Source organism: Chiloscyllium plagiosum, chromosome 22, assembly GCF_004010195.1.
Source record: "Chiloscyllium plagiosum isolate BGI_BamShark_2017 chromosome 22, ASM401019v2, whole genome shotgun sequence".
NCBI lineage: Eukaryota > Metazoa > Chordata > Chondrichthyes > Orectolobiformes > Hemiscylliidae > Chiloscyllium > Chiloscyllium plagiosum.
Window position 1 is genome coordinate 18550754 of NC_057731.1, and position 17539 is coordinate 18568292.

General features: G+C 39.5%; 1 long non-coding RNA gene across 1 annotated transcript in view; it reads right to left on the reverse strand.

Annotated features, from left to right (window-relative positions):
- Positions 1 to 16350, reverse strand: part of LOC122560954 — a 51063-nt gene extending 34713 nt beyond the window's left edge. Inside the window, exon 1 of the long non-coding RNA XR_006314858.1 lies at positions 16272 to 16350. This is a non-coding gene — a long non-coding RNA (uncharacterized LOC122560954). The remainder of the gene's footprint in view (positions 1 to 16271) is intronic.
- Positions 16351 to 17539: the final 1189 nt, after the last annotated feature.

Genomic DNA, 17539 nt, shown 5'->3' on the forward strand with positions numbered 1-17539 from the left:
CCTTATTTCACTCAACCTTACAGCATGATGCCTTTCCGAGTTTTCTGCCTCATTAATACAGTTGTCTTTCTTGACTTCTCTTGTTCTAACTTTCCCTTCAATTTCCTTTTTAAACATCCAGCTTGTCCCCTCCCCCCCGCTACTTATTTTAAATGTAGTGGTGTTGCAGTAGAAAACCTGCCTGCCAGAATACTGGTCCCTAACCTATTAGGGTGCAAGCCGTCTCTCTTGTAGATTTTATGTTTACCACAAAATATACCCCAGTGATCCAAGAACTTAAATCCTTGCTTCCTGCACCAGTTCCCCAACCACACGTTCAAGTCCATTATCTCCCTGTTTCTGGCCACACTGGCCCGAGGAACTGGAAGCAAACCGAAGATAACCACCTTGGACGTCCTGCTTTTTAGCCTTCTTCCTAGTTCTCCGAAGTCTCGCTGTACTATGTTCCTTCTCTTCTTCCCGACATCATTTGTGCCGACATCATTTGTGCCTCCTGAACCTCCTCTACATCCTGAGGGATTCTTCAGCTGGGACTTCTTCATGTCAGGCTGTTCAGCAATCCCTGAAGGTTGTGCAAGTCGCAGGGTTGATTAATACCCTTTTGAAGGTCCTCACATCACTCACAAGAGGAACCTGCTTACTCAGACAGGGAAAAGAATACAAGTTGTCCATTCACTCCATGAGTGGTCACAACCACATTCCATTTCCATAGCGCTGTGGAATTTAGATGAGAAAGGAATGCAGCACAGGGTAAGTCACAGGCTCAGCCTGGTAATTAAACCATCACTTCCCTTTCTTCTTTGCACTTCCTGTAGACTCTATCAGTTCTGGGCTTTGGACATTCCCACCTAACTCTTTTATTTAAGTCTTCCACAGAAGTTTTGTCAGCATCAAGGGATAACTCTAATAGAGAGATTCGACCAAAACTGTGCAACAGGTTTTGGAACAAAGTCAAATGATGTGGAATAAGGATCTCAACAGGAATGGTACTGTCATATAATAAAGTAACAATGGTCATACCTCATTAACCCTTCAGAAGGAACAATGCTTCAAAATCACGGACAACATATTCCACTGAGGAATCATGTTCCATCGCTACTTCAGTGGGAAAAACCAAACTAATAACATAAAGACAAAAACAGAAATTACTGAAAAAGCTCAGCAGATCTGGCAGCATCTGTGGAGAGAAATCAGAGTTAACGTTTCAGATCCAGTGACCCTTCCTCAGAATTTCCTCAGCACAAAGGGCCGGATTAGCCATAACTAACTTCAACATGAGACAAACCAGATCATCCCAATCTTACACATACTCCATCAGGATAGTCAAACTTTTACTAAATTTAAAAAGTCAGTGTGTGTGTGTGTGTGGTTGTAAACCTATTTGGCAAACCGACTTTATTTATTTCAGACAATTATGTAAATAGCCAGAAAAAAAGTTAGAGGGAGATGTTGTGCAAGACAGTGCCTCAGTCGGTTAACTGACATCATTGAATGCTTCAGGATATAAAGGAATATTCTAAAGAAGAACTAACCATTATACTAAGTGCTAGGTTCCAAGTGGCTAAACAGTTATGTTTACTTACTCTTAAGACAAGCCGGAGATCTCACAAGAGACTTAAGTAGCTAAAATACAATGTAACTAGGTATGAAGTGATATGTATCAAACCTACACGGTGCAACAACACTGAACCTCTTTTCTGTCAAAGGTTTTGTGTAGGCATTCTTCCCCACTTGGTATCAGTAATTTAAAATAAAGTTAATAGCCACCACAGTACTACTGGACCACAGGCTGCTCTCTCATTAGAGACAGGTGGTTTAACCTGAGGGTCACTGTGTCTCAGGTGAGGGGAGAGGCTGAGAAGGGAGATCCCTTCATGGTAACTTCAGCATGTGGAAGAATTAAACTCACACTGTTTGCATCACTCAGCATTGCAAACCAGCTGACCAAGCTAAGTGAAACAAAAACAGAATTTGCTGGCAAAGCTCAGCAGGTCTGGTAGCATCTAGGATTAAAAATCAGAGTTAACAGTTTGGGTTGAGTGACCTTTCCTCAGAATTGAGCTTATTGAATTCTTGGAATGCAATTAATATCAAGAAGAAGAATCAGTTTCAGTGAATCTACCCAAAGCGTCTCAGCTCGACACAACCGCAGTGTATACCAGAGGTTTCAATGCAGAACACAACACTCACTGTGCAGACATTTGGTACGATAAAACAGTTCTTGGATTTCATTGGCAGTTTGTAACATGAGAGCAGTGTGCTGCTTGTTGCAGCATGGTATTATGGCCTTACTATAATCTGATGTGAAGTAACAAACTAGCCATTGCTGCCAGGGAAATAAGACTGCATAGGTCTAATTGCCCAGTTCTTGCAGACATTTGTATTCCTGCCTATATTTATCCATTCATCTGCCCACTTATTGGTGGCCATGTCTGCAGGCAGAGACAGCCAGAGAGCCAATGGTACAGCATGAATATTTCAAGACAGTGTTAGTATAAACAGTTGTCCATCTCAAAGCAGTGCTGTCATTTCAACCTTGTCCTTAAACTGCTGTTGGGACATGAAATCAATTTTTTGCTCAGTTTCAAGTTCCCTGAAGCTAGTGATTACCATTACGTCAGTCTTCATGATTTCAAGATAACCAATCTTTTCAGTTTCATTGAACTATGTTTAGACATTATCATCAATAATCACAGATGAAAGCATTGATGCATTTACCAAGATGATAGTGACCTTAAACAATTGGGATTGAATCATTTTCTAAGGCCTCTACTGGTCATCGGAATAAGATTACTTTCTGCCCTTTAAAGATGGCTCCATTGAATGTGACAGAACGGCACTGTGTTAACTTTGAAACCAAATGTTTTCTTTTCTTTTTAAATCCATGATATGCTTCTATCTATGTTTGAAGATTAAAATGCAATTCATTATTCTGAATATTTTTGAATAGGCACAATTGCTAACTGCCTTTTCTTGGCCCATGATACCAAGCAACTATTGATCCCATGATCAGTTGCAATGCAATGTATGTCACTCTTTCTTCATGAGATAGAATTTCAAGCAGGTCTTGTACTATGTGGAAATCAGTTGTACTCTGGCACCTTGTCAAGCAGCTTACTTGTACTTTGATTTCCACTGAGCTAGATATGTGACACTGAATTTTATGAATTATGACCACTAAGTTGGCTACTGAATTGTGATTCTGGGTAGCATTATGTCAAACAAGATATATTGCCTGTGTAAAACCAGTGTATGTTTTCATTATCCCATTCTTCCATAACTTTCACTGTGCTGCCATCACTGCTTTCAACAGTCATCTCAGCTGTCAAGTAACTGGAACACATTCATTCATCCAAACAACAGCAAAACGAGAAAGGCCAACAGCTGTGGTCACCCTCTAATGGAACAACGTTTATCAGTGCTCATGCACAATAATTATTACTGGAGCATCCATCGGGCTTTGGCAACGAAATAACATAGTCAGCAATCATGGGAAAGTGTGAATTTGATATATAGCTGGTATATTTGTCAGTGGTAAACTAAATGAAAATGCCTTTAGCAGTTGCATTACAAAGAGTGCTTCATTTTTTACAGTTAGAGTGGTTGAAATAATGGTCTGATGCCAGAAATAATACAAAGAAATATTGAAAAAACACATAGAATTCAGTTATTCAAATGACTGAATGAATACATTTAGAAATGAAGCATTGCAGAGTTGTTGGTACAAATTAATGTACTAGCATACTTTTTATCAGTTTCTAAGATTGAGGTCCTGCCCCAGAGTGCATAATGATACTGCAAAGATTTATTTGATACTTTTATATAACTAAATCTTAAGGGTCATCGAAACATATGACCTGGACATACTGAAGAAACAAGGTAAAACTTCAAATCAAAGCTCAACAACTCTCACATGCCTTCACATTCTCGTTCTTCTCAATTCTCTCCCTGCTCCGTCTTTCCACACGTCCACAAGCACTGTGTCACAGTACTCCAACTCCTTCCGGTGCTACTCACACCACTTACCCCTTCCCAATCCTTACTCCCTCACACTTTATTCCTGTCACACCAATCCACATCATGCGACTGAAAAAGGCACAGAACAGCTCACAAAGAACACTCTCTTCATTCTTAAAAGAAAAGATGGCAAAATGTCTGAGGAATGTGTGGTAACTGGAGGACAGCTAGACCATCAACTCATTCTGCTGATAATGAAGGAATCTGATGGATAAAGGCATGGCATGGTTATGGCAGGGCATATCACTAGAGGATATGTCCTGCAGGGTTTCATTATGCTTTAGCTTTCTTTCCTTTCTTGTTACTGTCTCACTTACACACCCCGCAGCATCAGCAACCTGTCATTTCTCTCCACTTTGACACTATAATGTAGTAAATATCCATTTCTTTCATTTCAGATGTAGAAACAGCAGAGACCACTGAGGAAGAGATGATGCCACACAAGTGTAAACACACATTCAGACTGGCTCCACTAGTAGTTCAGACCGTGGATTGGAGAAGGAGGTTTCATAACATGCATCACCAGATACACAGTAAGAAATGATCTAGGAGCAACTGTGCTCTGTTTGCAGTATTCCTATCCTCCTCATTTTTAATCACAATTGCTCTTTCTCATGAGAGTTGATTTTAATGCCCCCTCCACTTCATCTATCCTCAAAACTGGACATAATACATCACCCAGGAGTGCAATAAAATGTGTGAGAACAGGCCAGCCATCAAACACTCACAAAGAATTCTTCCAGAACAATTCAGTTGTGCAACACAAAAGAGCCCTACATCTAGTGCCGAATGCATTTTGTTACTATCTTAATGTTATAGTGGTATTAAATATTTTATTTCTTATACAGCAGGCTTTGCATGATTCCAACATACGTTTTAGATGCTAATGGTGCACCCATTCTAATAAGAACCCAATTGCATCATGCCTCTTGTCCAAGTACAACACAGATATCTAGGGCTCCAAGCTCACATGAAGCAGGTCATTTAACCCATTCAGTCCACACTAACCCTCTGAAGGACATACCACCCAGTCCCATCCCTTACCCTAACCCTCTGACCCTGCATTTCCCATAGCTAACCCACCTAGCCTGCATATCCGTGGACACTATGGGCAATTTCCCATGCCCAATCCACCTAATCTGCATATCTTTGGACTGTGGGAGGAAACCAGGGCACTTGAAGGAAGCCCACCTAGACTTAAGGAGAATGTACAAACTGCACTCAGACAGTCACCTGAGGGTACAGTCAAACCTGGATCCCTGGCACTGTGAAGCAGCAGTGCTAACCACTGAGCCACTGTGCTGCCCAGGATGTTCACACAATCATCCCAACGAGAAGTTTGTGATCCCTAAATTGACCTTTGAATTGCCTGCCTCACACTTGAACAACAGACTTGGTGCGATTGGATCTCAATATAATCAGAACAATTCCTCCCCTATATTCTCCACGTTATCATTAGCATGGTACCTTAAACTTCACACAATTTATGGAAGGGGATATGTATATTTATTTTCTATCTTTAGACTCAAGCTTCATGATGATTTCAATTAATTTCTTAAACTTAGAAAATCTATAGCATCTGACGACAAGAAAAGTCTTTCTCAAAAATTGATCCTGCACCTCGTGACTGTTTGGATGACAAATTATCATGGGACATTTGACATGTGTACTCTATGTACAACCCACTACTTTCATATAAATATCCAATAAATCCCCTTAGTAAGCACTGAACACTTCAATACTGTCAGATAGAGCATTTGTCTGTTTACCTTGCTACATATCAAAGTGACATATGTATCCCATTTGAGACTCTCTGAGATCATTACTTCCAATAAATTTGCTGAATCAATCTGTTCAGTGACAGTGCTGCCAATTACACATTTGTCAAAGTCTGGCTGTTTTAATTAATCAATAACAAAGCAATAATAAGCCTGATGCTTGTGCTGTTTAATGTAATCCATCCAACACCTTGATTCATCAATTAAACTGTACTTTTACTTCCATCATGTGGACAAAGCAAATCGACAAGTAAAGACTTGACAAATCTAATTACTAGCAATTGATTTTGTTTAATTTAGTTTCCTGTGAAATTAGGCTCTTGAACACTTTATTTTTTTGTATCCAGGAATACTGTCACACAAAACCAAATGATTTTCCCAACACCAAATAACCGGCACTTTGTTTTTGTTTTTAATGATTAACAACCACCAGTGGAGCCAATTAGAGGTTTACATGCAAAGCTATCAAAGGTGAGGGGGAAGGAGGAGGGGAGATGCAGGGAGAATGGGCAGGGACTAAATCAAAATGGAGTTGGGGATGGGAATAAAGCACTGTATCTTGAACCCTTTTATCTTCCATAATTTTCTGTGCAGCCATGAGTTCATCATTTTCTCAATCAACTGGGGAAGTCTGATTGTACCTGGATGGCTAGCAAGAATCTGATTTTTGGATTGGACTGTTAAAAAGACTCCAGTTTTTGCCCCTGAGAATATGAGACCTAAGGATGAAAGATAATGCTTTTACTTGATGGCAGTTTTATGAATAATTATGTTCAGGTAAGCAGGACAGTACGCTAATTGCCACTGCAGCCTGACATAAGACCATAAGACATAGGAGCAGGAATCAGGCCAGTCAGCAAATTGAGTCTGCTCCGCCATTCAATCATGGCTGATACATTTCTCATCCCCATTCTCCCAGTTTCTCCCTGTAACCCTTGGTCCGATTGATACTCAAGAACCTATCCATCTCAGTCTTAAACATACACAATGACCTGGCCTCCACAGCCTTCTGTGGCAATGAATTCCATAGATTCCCCACTCTCTGGCTGAAGGAGTTTCTCCTTATCTCCATTCTAAAAGGTCTTCCCTTTACTCTAAGGTTGTGCTCTCAGGTCCTGGTTTCACCTACCAATGGAAATATCTTAACAAGATCTAGAATGTCCAGGCCATTCAATATTCTGTATGTTTCAATTAGATCCCCCCTCATCCTTCTAAACTCCATCGAGTATAAACCCAGAGTCCTCAAACGTTCCTCACATGTTAAACTTTTCGTTCCTGGGACCATTCTCATGAACCTTCTCTAAATTCACTGCAAGGCCAGTACATCCTTCCTGATTTATGGGGTCCAAACCTGCGCACAATTCTCCAAATGTGATCGGACCAGAGCCTCACAAGTACATCTCTGTGTCTCAAAATAAATGTCATCATTGCATTTTCCTTCCTAATTACAGACTTAACCTGCAAGTTTATCTTGAGAGATTCCTGGACTAGCGCTGAAAATGTGTTGCTGGAAAAGCACAGCAGGTCAGGCAGCATCCAAGGAGCAGGAGAATCGACGTTTCGGGCATGAGCTGCCTGACCTGCTGCGCTTTTCCAGCAACACATTTTCAGCTCTGATCTCCAGCATCTGCAGTCCTCACTTTCTGCTAGAAGATTCCTGGACTAGAACTCACAAGTCTCTTTGCACTTCAGACTTCTGAATTTTCTCCCCATTTAGAAAATAGTCCATGTCTCTATTCTCCCTACCAAAGTGCAAGGCCTCACGCTTTCCCATGTTGTACTCCAACGGCCACTTCTTTGCCCACACTCCTAACCTGTCTTAATGCAGCCTCCCTGCCTCCTCAATGCTACCTGTTCCTCTACCTATCTTTGTATCATCTGCAAATGTGCCAGAATGCCTTCAGTTCCTTCATCTAGATTGTTAATATATAAAGTGAAAAGTTGTGGTCCCAACATTGAGCCTTGCAGAACACCACTTTGTCGCTCACTTCCTGCTTGTTTTTTGAAGTACATGGTAGGCCTTCAAGGCCAAAGATGGAATTAAAGTGAATCCAAAGCTACAGCTCCCCTTGAGAAACTAAAGAACTGCAAATTTAATGAAAGAGAAAGAAATTCTTATCAGAGAATCAAGCACCATACAGTAAACACACAGAGAATCAAGAAAAGAAATGAGGAGCAATGTAAATGTATGAGTGAAGACCAGTGGTTCACATTTCTCTGGAAAAGTTGAAGTGTAAGAAAAACATTGTGAAGATCTATTCAGGAATGATATCCCATGCAGTGACCTTCATTTCCGTCTTCTCCTACCTGCTCCTGTTCTCTCTTCCACCTTTTGCCTATACCTTCTTGTTCTCCAGCTCCACAGTATCAGCCATTGCACGCGTTGCCACGTCATGAGGTCATGGGTTCAAATTTTACCCCAACACTGAACACAAAATTCATGGCCGATCTCCCAGCACAGCACTAACTGGAACATCATACTGAAATGGCATAATAGAAACCCCAAAGCCCTATTCTGAAGAAAAGCAGGAGCGTGATCACTGATGTCCCGCTTAATATTTATCCTTTAATCAATACCTTAAAATGGGGTTATTATCACATCGCTCTTTTGGGGAGCTTGCTGTGTACAACTTGATTGCCACGTTTCCACAATACAGTAGGTAAACTTCCAAAGTATTTCATTAATTGTAAACTAATGTCCTGATATAATGAAAGATGCTGCATCAATTAAGAATTCTTTATCTTAATGTGCCGATCTAAAGTACCACTTAGCAGAAACGATGTGCTAGTCCAGTGTTTGGTGCAAAGTTGCATGTGAAAGCCGAATTCACTTGTGGAACACAGAAGACAGCCAGTCAAAGACTACAGGTTAACTACAGCAGCCTCAGAGAACAAGTCAATAAATAAGGAGGAAATGAGCCCTTTGGTTAACATTCCAGGAGAATCCACCTTGATGGTTAATACCATAAATTGCTGGGTGAGTCCCCCATATTGTAAGATCAGCAACAAGAACCAAATACCACAAAACAGTTCTGTAAAAATAGGATCTTGATTTAAGTAATGTTGTTTTTGAATGGCTTTGGTAACTATGGTGTGTCTATATGGTGAGTGGCACACTTTAGGCTTTGGGCCCAGCCTGCACCCCGCTTCTCACATTGAACTCATAGGCACTCACTTATCATCTCCAAAATGTGCACGGTGTAAGCTAGGCCCGTAAGGTCTAATTAATTGGTATGAACAGCTTTGATCATCTTCTCTAGTTAACCCTGCAGTAAATGTTAATACCCCTAATATCTGTAAACATTTTCTCCCCCAAAACACTGAGAAGCTGACAGTTGACATGTATTGCAGCAACTGCATGACACAAAATGTGTTCTGATCTAATTTATCTTTGAATCTACTGCCTGGGGTATTCAATGCAAATTTTATTCTTTGTCTCTGCCTTTAGGCTCTTGCCAAACAATGTGTGTAGAAGAAGTAATGGCACAGTCTGCTGCACTTTATAACAGATTCTACAGAGTATGTCACCTTCTCCCAGAACTTGCAGAGTTGACAGCACATTCTGGTGAGTGTAGTTAATGATTTTGATAGAGATGCACTCTGTGACACACAATTCAGAAATGAGAAGTTAATGAAATTGTTAGGTGAAACAGAGAAAAGTTCAGAAAAAGGTTCCTTCTTTTAACATGTATCTGCTGAATGGCTTGGGGATTGGCGTTCCGCAGAGTTTTCATGAAACAAGGGTTTATGCAATCACACAAGCCTTCGATGTGTTATGTTCAGTCTTCTACTAGTAGATTATGCCTCACAGCTCACGATCAACATGATAGTTGGGAGTGTAGCTTGTACAGCTAGTGCAGGGCAGCCAGTGAACACTGAGGGAGAAGGAGCAGAATGACTTTCTCTCACAATGTTGCAACTCCTACCATTGATGCCTTTGGCATCCACTTGCAGAAATCTATTGCTGTGAGATTTGACCCCCAAGGAATGATTTATTGGAAGGAAAAAGGAAAGTCACGCACATTAAAAACACCACACGAAAAACTACAATGTAAATTGGTGATTATTCATTTGAGAGGACCATAATCAGAGCTGTTGAAAGACAAGACTAGATGATGCATAAACTTCTGCGAGACACTTCAAAAGAACTGATGAAGGGAAATCATAGGTGTTGCATTCACCGCATTATTAGATGTAGTTACAGCTGTCACGGGGATAACTCATGGATTGGAGGCTGAGGGTGAGTTCCATCTCAAAAGGGCCAATGCCATTCTTTTCTCTTCCAATTTGGAGAGTATTTAAATCTATCTAACATGTGCACTAGAACAAACAGAGCAAAGAGAAATGAGAGAAATAAATTAGAAATAACTTTGCATGAATATTTCATTTCTCCTTTGTACAGATGATGTTTGCTCACTTGGGATACAGAAAGAAATGCATGTTGGGAAGAGATCACATGACATTTTGGTTGATGATACCATTCTCAGCATCTCTGAAGGCTTGCTCATGTACTGGCTTGCACAGCAGAGATCAAATTAGATAATATCTGACGTGCCCCATTATTCAACCCAATTCATAATCATAGGATTCAGAAAATTAAGCAACTTTTGTCTAGACTTTAGATTCACAGCTTTCCAAAGGGGTCCTAATAATGAAATTGCAACAGCAGCATCGTTATTACTCAGTCTGAATTATGATCTAGATATATAGACTTCTAATTGAATTGTACAGCTAGCAGTACAGTCGTGGTCTCTGCCTTCATATTGTCACATTTTCAATAGAGTGGAGACATCAGCTGGTCAGGACATAGTAACTTTGCTCTGCTGCACTGTGGGAGTTTCTAATTAACATCATTAGCCTTGATAACAACCAGTATCCCTGATCTCTAAACAAGCATCCATCACCTCACTTCTTTAGCTTTATTAAATAATGCATAGGTCATGTGCTGTTATAGTACAAGAGCATGGATTCTCCCTGAGTAATAGCAATATATTGCAAGATTACAGCTGTGTTCACATAGCATTATCATATTTATCGATTGGTGCCCCTCCTGTTTAGATGTGCCATTTGAAGCCCTCATCACCATGTGGATTCTAAAGGTAATCTCTTTGAAAGCACATCATGTGGTAACTGTTCTGACTCTGACCAGCTGGTTTCACTGGACATATAGTAACATGAAGGGCAGAAACTCCAGTTCTACTGCTAGCTGTACAGTTCATTTATCGATCATTTTAGATCAAATATCTTTCACATTTCATACAAAACAGTCCTTCTAAATTAATCAAGATTCAAAAGAAGTTATCACTTCCTGCTGCTTTTTCTGACTCAATAATCTGGTCTTTTTTCCAAAGTTAGCAGCATCGAATGTTCAATTATTTACCAGTCTTCAAAGATTTTGCTCGACTACTAGCCTTGAGGTTGATTATTTAGGCCACCTTCCCATCTATTGGACCTTTCAGGGCCAAGCTGGGGTCAACTAATTCTACCTTATTATCAGAATATACAACAGAGAGGCCCGACCTCAGATTATCCATGAGTAGTATCACGGGAGATCAGTTAGGAAGTTGAAAGATTAATTTGCTCATCGTTACACGTAATTAAATTCCTAGTGATGACGCTGAACTAGCTGTTTGGTTATTTCACACATGATCCAGTCTGCTGAGTTAAGGACTGGTTCAAATGATGTGAAGGAAACCAACAATTCCTCCATATACCTGTCAACTGAAAGAAATAATCCGATTACAGCTAAAATAAAATGCTCTCAAGTGACCTAACTTTAGTGAAGTATTTTAATTTATCTCTCCTGCAATTGATTTCTAATAAATAGAAAAGTAGCAACAATCCATGCATCCTCTGACTCACCCTCCTTGATATTATATGTAATACTAATTTCCCAGGGCAATTGAACTGGTGCTGCTAACTATGGTGAAAGAAAGGAATTTTACCTTACATTGTGCCTTTCATGGCCTCAGAGCAACCCAAAGAGATTTACAACTGATGCACTAAGTTGTTAAGCGCTGTCACTGTTGGAATGTGGGAAACACAATTGCCAATCTTCACATGTTTAGCTCCCGCCGGTGGCCATGTGATAAAGAATTAGGGAATGGTGACAACAAAGCAAGAGGCCATCAGTCCATCATGTCCATACTAGGTCTCTTTCAGAACAACACATCTGGTCCCAATCCCTCCCTCATTTTGGAAATAATTTCTCTTTGGATAGTTAGATTGTTCAGTTTGAAAGCCTTGATTAAATCTAACTGCACCATACTGTTGCGTAGTACAAACCAGGGCCTTAGCCACCCACAAGGCAAAACTGTTTTTCTCATATCACCATTATTTCTTTGGCCAGTCACATTAAATTAATTTTGTCTTGTTCTTCCGCCAATAGGGACAGTTTTTCATTATCTACTCTGTCCAAACATTGCATGATGTTGCACACCTCTGTCAAATCTCCTTGTAACTATCTCTTCTCCAAGGAGAACAGCTCCAAATTCCTCAATTTATCCACATAACTGAAGTTCCTTATCTCTGCAGGCATTCACATAACTCTTTTGTACATGCTGGTTCATGGCTTCACATCCTTACTGAAGTAGGATGCTCAGAATTTTATACAGTACACCAGTTGAGCCTGAGCTTTTGTTTGGAGATTTATCATAGCCTGTTTGCTTTTGTACACTTTTGTACACTACTTAAAAAGCCCAGGAACATGGATGCTTTACTATCCACTTTCTAAACCTGCCCTACTACCTCAAATCATTTGTACAATTTTCTCTCAGATCCCATGCCCCAGCACTATTTGTATCTTTAGTTTACATTGCTGCTCCTCATTCTACCTACCAATAGCAATCAATTCACACTTCGCTGCATGAAGTTTTATCTGTTACATGCCTGTCCATTTCATCAGCATGTGCCCTCTGGAAGTTTATCCTCCTCATGGTTTACAATACTTCTAAGCAGGGCACAAAATATTTTTGTTTTGTCTATGGTACCCATTTGAGGGCCTCTTTTTGACTTTTGGGAGCTGCTCTTTGATTTACAGAGGCATATTGTTTTCATTCTCATTACCTCCTTTATTAGGGAATGCAATAATGTATCATTACCCTCAATATTTGGATTGAGGGATAGAGTATTAGGATAAAGTTTTGGTACATGAGCTAATCAGACTCACAAAGAAACAGAATTAGGAAATGCATCAATGACCACAATAATTACCAACCTCATTAAACAAAGCCACAATACAGAATAAAAGCATTAATCTCTGAAATACAATAGCATTTAAATTGGCAAAAGAAAATAGACATGAGTTAGGAAAACGATTTTGTTTTCAAAATAGGCCACACATACTTTTAAACACAAAAGCTATCATCCTAGCATACTCCCTGCAGACTAGTGACAATGCAGATATACATTTTCATCACAGCTAGAATAACTTAACCAGGAATTTCATATCCTTTTAACTTGGTCTCTGAGTTCAATCTCAGAGTTTAATTTTTTTAAATGGTGCAGAGTTCATTACAATAGCATCTTCCATTTTATTTTCCATACACTCCTGAATGTATGCAACCTTCAGCTACACATTCCAAATTTGTTTGGAAGTAGTTCATTTCTGCTGTGATTTTACGTTTTCCCAGCTCTTCGTTATCTAGTATTCCTTTATTGACAGGTTTGAACTGTTGTCTCATCTTTGCAGTTTCCCTCTCTCTTCCAGCCCCCTTGCAATCTTCCCATCTCTCCCATTTATGGTTCCCTTGATTCCCTCTAGCCACTTTGCCACTCGTCATCCCTTGCTCCTGGGCCTCAGTCCTCCACTGACAGGCCTTGACTCTTTGACCTCATTCTCCTGGTTTCCAAACCCTTCTCCACTGGTTGTGTTCATTATCCCCTGCTCGAGTCTGAGCACAAGATTAAGCCAGCAGTTCTCTTAGTTTTATGTTTGATATATTGAATCTTGGAAGGATTGATCTTTCATGATTGACTGTAACATTCCTGAACTAGCTACTTTGTCAACTCTGAATTGTAAGTTTTCAGATGTTAATTTTTGTGAACAAAGAATCTTGAGGTCATGAATCTCATGATCCAGAAAGTATTTATCTGTGATTAAATACTGGCAGGCATCCTGGACTGGAAGATGTACCTTTTTATTGCTGGAGCTTGGATTTAAATACAAACAAGGTGGAAAGGTAAAACTTTACTGCCTACTGGTTATTAAGTTTCTGTTTGAAATGACGTTGTGTAATCTTAACCCAATCCCTGAACATTTGCAACAACACTACTCACAGTTTAATATAATTTGATGCCAAGTTTGCAATCATTCTCAAAATCTGGCCCTTTCAAATGTACCTTTGAAGCCTGAGCCTGAATCTTTGATCCAACTCAGTTCTCTCCATTAGGTGATTTTGAGCCACACGAGCTGGGACATGTCGCAAAACATCATCACACAGTCACGTACACACTCTTCATTGTATACATGCATGTACGTACAGCAGGCCAGAATTTTAAGGAGAGCAGAGAATCCATTAGTAACCAATATTAACTATCAAAGTCCATCCTTCACTGACATTGTGGCATCATAATGTACAATGGATCCAGAACAGTTTTTCAGTTTCAGGTGCGAAACTGAATTGGACACTGTGCAAATCCACTAGGATAAAACACACAGTAATATAAGAAAGAATGGGATGAGAAAGTCCAACCTAACCTTTTGAGCTTGCACCTTTCATAGACAAGATGATTTGTGCTCAGTCATAATTTGTCGGTGAAACAACATAAATGTGGCAACAAAATTAAGAATACTATGGGTGGCACGGTGGCACAGTGGTTAGCACTGCTGCCTCACAGCGCCTGAGATCCGGGTTCAAATCCCTCCTCAGGCGACTGACTGTGTGGAGTTTGCACGTTCTCCCTGTGTCTGCATGGGTTTCCTCTGGGTGCTCCGGTTTCCTCCCACAGTCCAAAGATGTGCAGGTCAGGTGAATTTGCCATGCTAAATTGCCCGTAGTGTTAGGTAAGGGGTAAATGTAGGGGCATGGGTGGGTTGCGCATCAACGGGTCGGTGTGGACATGTTGGGCCAAAGGGCCTGTTTCCACGCTGTAATGTAATCTAATCTAATCTATGACTTTTAGAAAAGCCATAAGGAGAGTTGGTGTCAAAAATGGAACAAAATGAATAGTGATGTAAAAAAGACTGTTGCAGCAAGGTGAAGTCATAATGGGGAAAGATTTCTTCTGTCCGTTATCAATAATGACAATGTTAATGTATGTAAAGATTTGTTACAAATAAGAAGCAACAAAAATCATCCAAAATCCTTGGTTGAGAATAGAAAAGGCTAAAAGCTCCATTTGGCCACGTTTTACCTGATCTTGAGCCCAGGAATCCTTGGTGCTGATAACTAACACCCATAAGAAAATAATATACTCTCCAAAATCAGCATCTCTCCGTTTGGTGAGCACAAAAAAATACCATTTCCACATAAATTTAAGTGAAGATTTTACAGACGAAGATTTTTTGAGACTGTCATTATTTTCCAGTTTGTGCAAATGGTAGTTATAGATACATTAACAATTTTATTATTAGCTCTGTAAGACTCTGATTCAGATATTTCAATAATTTTAATGATGTTTTGTCTTCTGAGAAAGAACTGCAATGTGAATCTTAAACATGTCAGATAACCTTGATAATCTGTGAAGAATGGGGATGGCCTTGGCTTTGATTTCAAATCCACAAGAATGGACAGCCAATTTATGCTCCTTTTATCACTCCCATGATACTGAAAAGCTTTGGAGTAGTTGAACCTGACTAAACTTTATAAAATTATACTTTGTTATATGAAATACCTCAGCTTAACTCAAAGAATATTTGCACATATAGTGAACCAAACATGGCCACCTTCATCATCTCACTTTAGTTTTCACTTCAGAGACACAATCCGTAGCTATTCATCTTAAAAAAAATGTTATTGCCAGTCTAAACCAACAGCTTTGTGTTTCAATAAAACTCTGCCTAGTGCAGACATCAAGGTCAGAGCAGTGTCTCTCAGAACAATGATGCTGTTTGTCCCTTACAAACACAGATAAATGCAGAAATTCTTTGGCAATGTGAAGTTTAGTAATACAGAGTTGCAAATGTAAAAAGTAACAAAGTAGCAAGATTCTGAAATGCGGCCATTTTCATAATTTCTGCTTTCATGCCAAAAAACAGAGTAGGGTGCAGTTGATTCTTTTAAAATAGAAAACTTTTGTCCAAAGCTTACCCATTTTAATTTTTTGATTAAACTTTGAAATGCATGGCTCGTGCACATCTGAAAACAAGACTGACTCACTACCAATGGTACACACTCTACCCTGTAGTATGAGGCACAGACCTGCCTAACCAGCGCTACTTTTAAAATGGGGCTGATGAGGGTTGATTTGAAAAAGCACCAAAACTTAGCACGACTGATATTTTTACGAGACCAAGAGTAACAAGATTCAACCTACTGTCAACTACTCATTGCCCCCATTCTCCTCCTCCTGGGATTGCCCATGCCTCTCCTGTCGTTCAACCTCTAGCTGGGCTCTACAGGGGATGTACAGAACTCCCCAAGTACCAGTCAGTGATTTACTTGTCCAGTTCAAGCTGAGCTTAATAATTAATATAGTTCTCCCCAATGCCATAATTAAATATTAATTGTAAATTTAAAAACTTGCAGTTTGTGAGTTAAGCCTTTCATTGGGATGTAGCATAATGTACTGCCAATTTAGGTGAGTTAAAATTCAAACGGAAGCAACAATATAAATAGTTAAGAGGCAAAGATAAAGATGGATGTACATTTATCTACACAAAGCACTATAAAACTGCTGTGTGAAAGTGCACATTAATTAATAACACAGTGAATATATATAGTTAAATTATTAACAGAAACTGTTTGCAATACAATTAGCAGTTAGAAAACGCTAAGTTAAAGTTAAAACAGTTAAAAATCACATGCACAATGGATTGATGTGATTAACTCAGTCTCCACCATTGAACACTTTCAATAGGTGACCTCAGTTCCAGAATTGACAAAGATAACATTTTTAAACAGCAAAATAGCTGCCATAGCTCAATAAAGCAGAAATAAAATGTTTTAATTATCCTAAGCAGTGTGGTCTCTCTTCATCACCAGAAACCTACCCCTTCCTGCCAATCCACTCTGCACCACATTTTCCCAACACAGTGATAGAGAAGATTTGCTACAATATTGCTCCTACTGATTTTCAACTAAATTGCCATGCCTAGGTAACGGTTAAATCTGCTGCATATTTCCTTCCAGTGACAGATTTTCTTACCTCTTGAGAATTAGTTTCATTATAGTTTTGGCATATAAGTATATATATATTATAGAACTTGCACAATTAACATGGCATTGATTTTTCCAGTTGTAATTAAAGTGTTTGCTGGGAAAGGCATTTATTAATTTTGCTAAAGGAGACTTTATTGTTAAGATTGAATGTCGAAATGCTTTATAAATAAACAATGCTTGTAGTATGTCAACGCTTGCCATTCTGATCAAGATCCCATTGTAATCTGAGGTAACCCTCTTCACTGTCCACTACACCTCCAATTTTGGTGTCATCTGCAAACTTACTAACAATCTCTGTTATGCCCACATCCAACTCACTAATATAAATGATGAAAAGTAGTGGATCCAGCGCAGATCCTTGTGGCACTCCACTAGTCATAGGTCTCCAGTCTAAAAAACAACCTTCCAACACTACCCGCTGTC